At 43.1% G+C, this 8314-nt stretch overlaps 1 protein-coding gene across 5 annotated transcripts in view; it reads right to left on the reverse strand.

The window, feature by feature from the left end:
* Positions 1-8099: 8099 nt before the first annotated feature.
* MEIS2 (Meis homeobox 2) overlaps positions 8100-8314 on the reverse strand; it is a 203210-nt gene continuing 202995 nt past the window's right edge. For all 5 annotated transcript variants that reach the window (XM_014780555.2, XM_004421389.3, XM_004421388.3 and 2 more), the window contains one exon: positions 8100-8314. This exon is cut by the window's right edge and continues 1206 nt beyond it. The gene's annotated coding sequence lies outside the window, so the exon portion shown is untranslated.

An 8314-nucleotide genomic window follows, 5' to 3' on the forward strand; every position in this document is an offset into this window, starting at 1 on the left:
ACACTCTCACATCGTACCAGTCCCTCACCTTGTATTTGACGTAAAGCAACAGTATAAGATCAAGTGTCAAAGACATTGGCGGTTTATTTTGGTGCACTTCAGCCACCCTTTCCGTTTCCAGCAAAACTGAGACGCACGAGGAAAGAAAGAACAGGCACACGAGGAGAAAAGACTAGTGTGTGCGTGTCTGTCTGTGTGTGTGTGTAGGTAGGTAGGTACGGTGACAACTTTTAAATACGTTCTCTATTTTTGGGGAAAAAAAATCGGACAGGGGCCAGTATTTGTGGGGGAGGAAAGGGTCGTTCAAAACAGGCAACTGTCTGAATTCCGAAAGCAATTCCTTGGGACTTTGAAACAGTGCGAGTTCCCCGGGAGTTTAATTTTGTGAGGCTGCAAGATATTGTTTTGTATTGGCCTCTTTCCTCATCAGATATCCATTTTTAAAAAACTTCTACAGCATCTATTAAAAACATTTCCTTGGACTCAGAATCTGCGGTTCGGCAGAAACAAACCACAGCAAAAACCCAGAGAATAAAGAGATTTAGAAAAAGAACATGTGTCCCTTTCCTAGTCATTTGATAGTTTATTCCCCGAAGGCCAAGCGAAGGTGGGGGTTCCTTCGTATTTTATTATTATTTTTATCATTTATTCATTTAAATGTTCAGTCTTGACAAGCTATTCCCCTGCCGCGGGGTTTTGCTGCAGAACAGAGGTGGGGGTGGTGGAAGCAGTTAGTGAAGGGGGGCGGGGGGCGCAGAAAAACAGGATTTGCTTCGCAGGGGGCTGACCCGCAGCGTTCTACTCCGCAGGCCAGCAGGGGGCGCTCTGATGTTATCTCTGGACCAGACTGCCGAGCGCCTCAGAGCTGCAAGACAGGCTTTGCAGTTTCACGCAGCTGCAAAAGGAAGGGGAGGAGGGATTGTAGCTCCTAAACCCTCAACAGCTATTCCACTTGGGTTATTTACCCTCTGTTCGAAATGTACCTACGTCTCACTTTACCCACCCACTCCACTTATAGTGCACGCCCCTCCCCATCAACCTCTTTTTATCTGCATCTACGCAGCACTTGTATAATCCCTCTCCCTAGCCTTGAAATATACATTAAGGCAACTTATTAAATACGACGATGAATAGTCAACATTTTTTTCGCCTGTTAGTTCCGCTGATCCAAGCAGGATTTATTTGCAGATCTCACATCCCGGAGCCATAATGCATGATTTTTTTTCTCCTTAAATAAAATTGGTCAAATGTTGACAACCTTTAAAGCCAATCTAACAACTCAAGATTAGTGATGGGAAACTAATGAGAAAATATCAGATCGCCCGGCCTGAGGGCTGCCAATTAAATCTTCGCTGATTGAAAAATAAAAGCGGACTTGGGGTGTGAGCCCAGCTCAACTTCAACTATTAATTTAACATGTTGCCGGGGTCCCTGGCTTCTCTCCTCTAAACTGCTTCCCGTAATAGAGCTTCCTCCTCTCTCCTCTCCCAACCTAAAAGCCAAATGTTATTTCTCGGAATATTTCAAGAGGTCCAAATCAGGATGATCATTTCTTACATGGTAAATATTAGGCCTTTAAGCAATATGATTTAACTAATTAGAAAATTTACATCATTAAGTCTCAGGGAGAGAAAAAAGAGAAACAAATCTGCCAGTCATTTTAAAGGAGACAGGCACTATTGAAGTGTGAAGAAATCGGCTCTAATTCAAAAAGGCAATCGGGCAGAAAAAGCCCTCAACATTACCCTGCTAGTTATTAATCAGAAAGGGCTCTCTCTCCTCCCCACACCCCCTCCTCTCTTAGCACCGAGTTTAAGTTCGTTTTTTTGCCAATGGCCCATGTCATATTTATATTGAGGTTTTTGTCTGCTAAAGGATTAAAATTTGAAAATGTTTCAATACGAAGAAAACAGAATCCTCAAAGGGAAAAACAAAGAATCACCTCTCTTCCAGACAAGTAAACCTGTCGTGATAAACAATTCTCACCCCCTCTTTATTTTTTTTCATTCTTTTTTTCTCCCCCCATTAAGTTCCTATTTTGAAACCTGCTCGGTGAGAACTAGATAAAGTCTTTGTGTTTTGCTCCCCTCCCCCTCCTTTCTTGAACCACTCCTTCCTCCAAAGCGAGAAACTTCGACTGAAAGCAGAAAAGTACTAATACATTAACAAAGCCCCACTCACTTGATAAAAAGGCCACGGTCTAGGCTTACATGTCAGGAATCTAAGGGAAAGGGGATCAATCTGGTGGGTCTACAGACAAAAGATGAGGAACTAGAAATTTCCCCCACTTATATTATCTGAGAGGGTGTGCAGTTAAAGTGAAGAAGAAAGGCAGGTAGGTGAGAATTATTTTAAAGTGCATTGGGGTGTTGTGTGGCTTTTTCTCTATTCCCCCCTTCTCTATTCAGCTTAAAACAGCAGCCTCATTATATCTAGGTGCCCCTTCCCATCATCCTGTTACGTAAGCCCTTGGTACACCACACACAGAGCCCTCTCCCTGGTCTTCTCATTCCCAGCAAATTAACTGAAGACAGAACTGCAAAGGAACTTTGTGAGTAGTTCCATTTGGAAACTCAGGCCCTTCCCGGCATCTCTGAGGACTTGTTTTTAAACAGACGTGGAGCTGAAAAAAAATTTAATAGCAAGCCTTAGATATTCCATTTCCCTTCATTATTATTTCTTTTTCAATTACAAAGAGGTCCCAAAGGCTCATTTTTCTGCCACACCCTATTCTTCTCTTATTAAGTTCCATTCTAGGCTCATTTTCTTACCTTCCTCTCTGCCTTACATTCTGGAAGTTTGACTACCTTGCTTCCCACCAAGTCCGTGGGCCTGGAATTCTCAAGACTTTGGGCTTCTGCGGGCCTGGAGCAGCTCTCCAACGTTAGTTCAATGCCACTCTCCACCTTACCAGATTTCAGCTTTGCAGAGGAGAGCAGTAGCAGACTTGGGCTATTAACACACCGCAGTTAATTCTCTGCGGGAACTTTTACTAGGTGGGACGTGTGGAAGGAGAAAACATCTGTAAACAGTGAGGGCTCTTGAGGGCGGGGAATGAGTTCTGACATAGAGACCAGAACACATATAAAATATGGCACAATTTGTAAAAGAACCAGTTCCGAGTTAAATTTTGGGGAAATAAGGAGAGGAAAGAGAAAAGGGGGTACATTGGGAAGAGTTTAGAGTGCTCCCCAAATGCAGCTTCTTTTCTGACCATCACAGAGCAGATGGGAGTCGAACTGCTCCTCTTCGAGAAAGATCAGAGTAAAATGGACACTTCTGTCACTTTCAGGAGGCGGGACACAGAGAGGTGAAAATATACAAGACAATGGCGTCTGGGCTGGAGGGCTCCCCTGGCGGGTTCCCCACCCTTTGCCCCGTCCCTCTCGGAATCCTCCTTACCTTTGTTGCTGGGATTTGATCTGACACACTGGATGTTCCTGGGCTAGGTTGTTTGAGAGGAAAGAGACCACGGAGAATCAACCGGTCTCCTCCTGTATCTACTCCGAAGCCAAGAAGCATTACAATAAAATTTACAGCGCTTTTAACACCTCACAAGTAAAGCATTAAAATTCTCTTTAATTGAGAAAATATTGATTTTTAAGTCTAGAAAAAGCGAAATCGTAATTTAGCTGCAAACTTTCAGGCGAGAATATAGTGTATTATGTCGCAGTATTATGGATCTACCCTTTATACCCACGCAACATCACATCTTTAATTGCGCTACTTTATGAAGTGATAAAGACAAAAGATAACCCGACTTAGGCAAACGCTTAAAAAAAAAAAAAAAGAGGACCTAGAGTAATTTCCTTTTCCAGTTATTTATAAAAGAATTCCTTTTTTTTTGAAGCAGGAAAAAAAATAAAAAAACCGCCCAAAGGGGAGGAAAGAAATAAAAAGAACGGAAAACCACAGACCAGTCTAAAAGCAACTCACATTAGCAAATCCGTTGATATTCTTTACCAAAGGAGGAATGAAGCCAACACATTTAGAGAAAATGCATTCACAGGCAAAATTGCATCCTCCTTTAAACGAAACAAACCTGGGTCTATTTTCTCACTTTACTCCCCGATCCTTTTTGGGGGGAGGGGGGCAGAATCCATTGGTGGACAGGGAAGGGAAAGAAAATCAGGCTTTCTATGTTATTTCTGTATCGGTTTTTAGTATTATAGAGGAGTAAAGAAGTTTTTGTGTGGTGGTTTTTCATTGATCAGTCACTCTGAGCTAATGTAATTATCCTCATCAATAGGAGGCTGCAGAGAGAATCATTATGTGGGTGACATTGATAAATGATCGCCCAGGAACGGCCCTCTCGCGGGCAACCCCCACATCTGACCCTCCCACACACACAATGTAGTCATAGAAACACCTAGAGAACCTCGACACCGCCGCGGAAGGGGCAGCAGAGGGAAGAAAAGCCTCGGGCGGCCGAGGTGGGGGTGGGGGCGACTGGGGGTGGCCAGTCCCAGCTCCCAGCCAGTTCCAACGACAAAAACAGCCAACCGCGGGGAGAGAGGAGGGCGTGCGGGAGGGAGAATCCCCCTTCCCAGCAGCAAACCCTCGCACAACAAAGTGAAAATCCGCCCTCCAGACGGACCCATTCCTCCACACCTTCTCCCATGTGTGACCTCACTACCAACAACATCTGATGTTTGCCGAGACGCACATTCAAAGAGGTTTCTCCCAAGGAGTTAAATGATTAGGTTACAAAACCTGTAGGCATCTCATTCTCAAGCGGGTCCCCCCCGTTCAAAAAAACCCCAAACAACAAACACAGCAAACCCATCTGAACAAAGGCAGCAGCTGGGCGACCCCCCCCCCAACACACACACACATTTCCCCTCTCCCCAAGTTATTTACCGGGCGACCCCTTCCTTTCTCTTCACCTCCTAACCCAGTGCCTCTGATTATGAGATAATGGATTTTGCGATTGTTCCTGTCAGGGGGAAAAAAAAATCCCCACCGAACCCCACGTTTTCATCTTTTGACTGTTTTATTTAAGCCAATGGGAAAGTATTGAGAGCAGTAATTGATTCATAATGATCCATAAATCGATGTCGGAAAGCGGGGGGCGGGGGTGGAGGTGTATGAAAGAGTAACGGGGGGGGGTGATGATGCTGTTTGTTTATTTTATTTCTAAAGCTTCAACTAAAGTAGCTCTGACACTGTTGGGGCTGGAGGGGAGGAGCTGTTGGGCTCTGCTGGATCATCCATCATCGCTGTCACCCAGAGTCTGCCCCGAGGAGCCGTAGACGCAATCTCCCTTCTGTCTCTACACCGAAACTATTAATATTAAAACCTCCCTTCAAACAGTGCCCCGACGGTCTCCATTCTCGTCACAATCTGACCGACCTCCCCCATCAGACCCGCATTTCCCCTGCGCCGCAGCTTCCTCCCAGCCCCGGCCCGACGGAGGGAGCTCGACGACCGCGCGCGACACCCCTGGTTGATGACCGCAACTGTTAGGTGCCCCCCGTCCCACCCCCGTCAATTTGAAGCACGTCTGTCTACTTCTAACACACGCGCACAAAGCGCAGGCCAGGTGAGGGCGGAGGCAGCGGGCGCGGAGGAGGGGAGCCTGCAGGCCCCCCGGCCCTGCCTGCCCTGCCCTGCCTCCTCCCAGGCTCCCCGGACGCACGTCCGCACCAGCCCTGCTCGCTGGGCGGCGGGAGGCGGCGGCTGCGAAGCAAGGACCACTCGGGACATCCAGACACCCAGACACCGGCCCTTCTAACACAGGGGCAACTTGCAGCGGAGGTCCAGGCTCCTTATCAAATTGCTGGCCTGCAAGACTAATGGGGAACTTGTGGAGGATCCCTGTCCAGTCCCTTTGAAGGAAGGTCCCTCCTCTGACAGCTGCTAGAGATATTAGCCACATTTCCCTTCCCAAATCTGCTCCGGGTTAACAGGCCTACGGGGGCGGCAGGGGGCGAGGAGGCCAGGAGGATCCTGATGGACTCTTTTCTGCAAATCTGACTAGGGTGAGCTGGGGAGAGGGGGGGCGCTGACCCGAAGGGGTGCTGACCTGGGGGGTGGGAGGAAGAAGGGGTGGATGGAAGATACAGACTTTCCTGGTCTTTTCTCTCTTTTTCCTTTAAAATGTGGCTTCTTGCTCAATTCCCAACCCTTAACAGATGGCGACTGCAGTTCTCTCAGAATTTCTTAAAGAAAGGGAAACCTTTGGAATTTATTTCTGCTTTTGCTTTTCCATATAAATAAAAAGTGTTTTTATATTACTCTTGTTTTGGAGAACATAAGCAATTTTATTCAGACTACAGTATTTCCTTTAACACTATATGGTTGTCAAAACACCATTCCCAGTTTCTTTGCTTTTGACAGCTGAGTCTTTCTTAAATATACCCAAATCGGAACTCTTTATACTAAATAGTAAACCCGAGATAGGAGCAAGTGCTTTCCGAGGTGGTATAAAAAAAGCATTATAAAAATTGGACAGCTCTAACACCCACCTCTCTGTCTTAGCATATTGGGGTGGGGGGGCAAGGAAATGTAAACAAATATTATTACAATTATTATTCATCTCCAAATATTTCAGAGGGTTAAGGTTAACATGATAGGACGTGGGGTTGTTGAAAAAACTAAGCCTGAGATGATTTTACTCATTAAAACCAAGGGTAAAGAGCTCTGGGATCTAAACTATGATGAAATTAAATAGCAATTTCATTAAACACTTCCTAAACATGAGCCAATCACCAAGTAAACTCTTGAGCATTTATTTTACTGAGAGGAAAAGAAGAAAATCTTTGCCAAAAAATTTTTTCAGCTGACGTGAGAGTTAATTTATAATTGAAGAAGTAGTCAAAGTTTACCTAAACTAAAAACATACAAATATTTAAATTTTGCAAAAAAAACTCCATGTGGAATGGGATAACACAAATGAGAGGGAAGCTCTCTCTTTTCCAAGGGGCACAGAATTTCTCCATGAACAGTTACTTTGTGTGAGAAGTGCTATTTCTGTGTTTAAAAAGCAACACATTAACTAAATGGATAAACATATTTATAAAAATTCTACCTAGCTACTTATAATTCAAACCAATGGAAGTTTATTTCCTTGTTCATTTATATATAACTTCTATTAATGCTGCCTGTAATGGAAAGATGGAAGGACCCCAAATAAGATACAACTATGCATTTCTTCCAAGTTTGCAAAGATAATGAACTATTTCTCTATCAAGTTGATCTCATACAACCAGCTAAAGTTTATGATATTATCCGTTCTAAACATAGGATTCAAAATTTAGTTATTACAAAATTCCAGGATAGTACATTTATTTGAAAATTTGAAGGGGCATGCAAATATCGCACACTTTTTTTCACTTTGCACACTTTTGCAGTCATTGTGCAGTATCAGTAAGCTAATGACACGGATTTCCAGCAATGTTGCGTGAAATTTTGAAAATGTCATTATATTGCCTGTTTTGTTGTTGTTTTGAAAAAAATTTAAATTTAGTCACCAAATTGTCACACTAGCGTGCCTACACATGGAAGTGTCTGAAATAAAAAGACATCATAATATAATTCATATTAAATATTAATGATTAAGTAATCTTTTCAACTCAGGATTTCAAACTCCATAGAAGTTGTTTACTCATCTAGGAACATCTATATGTAAATCTTAATTTACATATTCAACAGTATTTTAGTAAGTAAGACAGAGAAAAAACACAGGCAGATGAATTATCTTGAGCACAGACGTTAGTTATTTCTTATGATGTAAAATTAACCCTGAAAAAGCCCTTTATTCTGGCAGACGCTGAACACGAAAATCTTTACCTTAAAGTATTTTTTTTAACATCATGCATCTAAAAAGGAGGTTGGGCGTGCTGAAGGTGATCTTTCAACCTAGCTCATAACACACACACACAATTTCATACCTTTAGATGTTTTCTGCTGGTAGAATTTATAGGCCAAATATACACTGAAAGGCTACAGATGGTTACCTTAAAAATTGTTGGTAAGTTAAGTTTCAAATATACTCAACTCCTGGGGGGAAAACCATCACCTACGTTTAACACTATGCACAGTGGGCATTGTGCAATCTTGCCTTAAAACTATTAAAAACACAAAAGCCTAACAAAAAATCAAAAATGAAATATTTATTACCGCATTTTGTGACTTAACACCTTTTTTTTTTTAACATAACGTCACAGTCCTCATACAAGTATTTTAATGTAAATTTGACAAAGCTTAAAGGTAACAGCATTTTCTTCTAGTGAGGAACACGTGCTGAGAAAGGAAGAATTCATGGACATACAATACCAATTCCACAGCAGATCTGATACTAGCAAAAACATTC

The sequence above is a fragment of the Ceratotherium simum genome, chromosome 3 (assembly GCF_057802395.1).
Source record: "Ceratotherium simum simum isolate JZ-2026a chromosome 3, ASM5780239v1, whole genome shotgun sequence".
Taxonomy (NCBI): domain Eukaryota; kingdom Metazoa; phylum Chordata; class Mammalia; order Perissodactyla; family Rhinocerotidae; genus Ceratotherium; species Ceratotherium simum.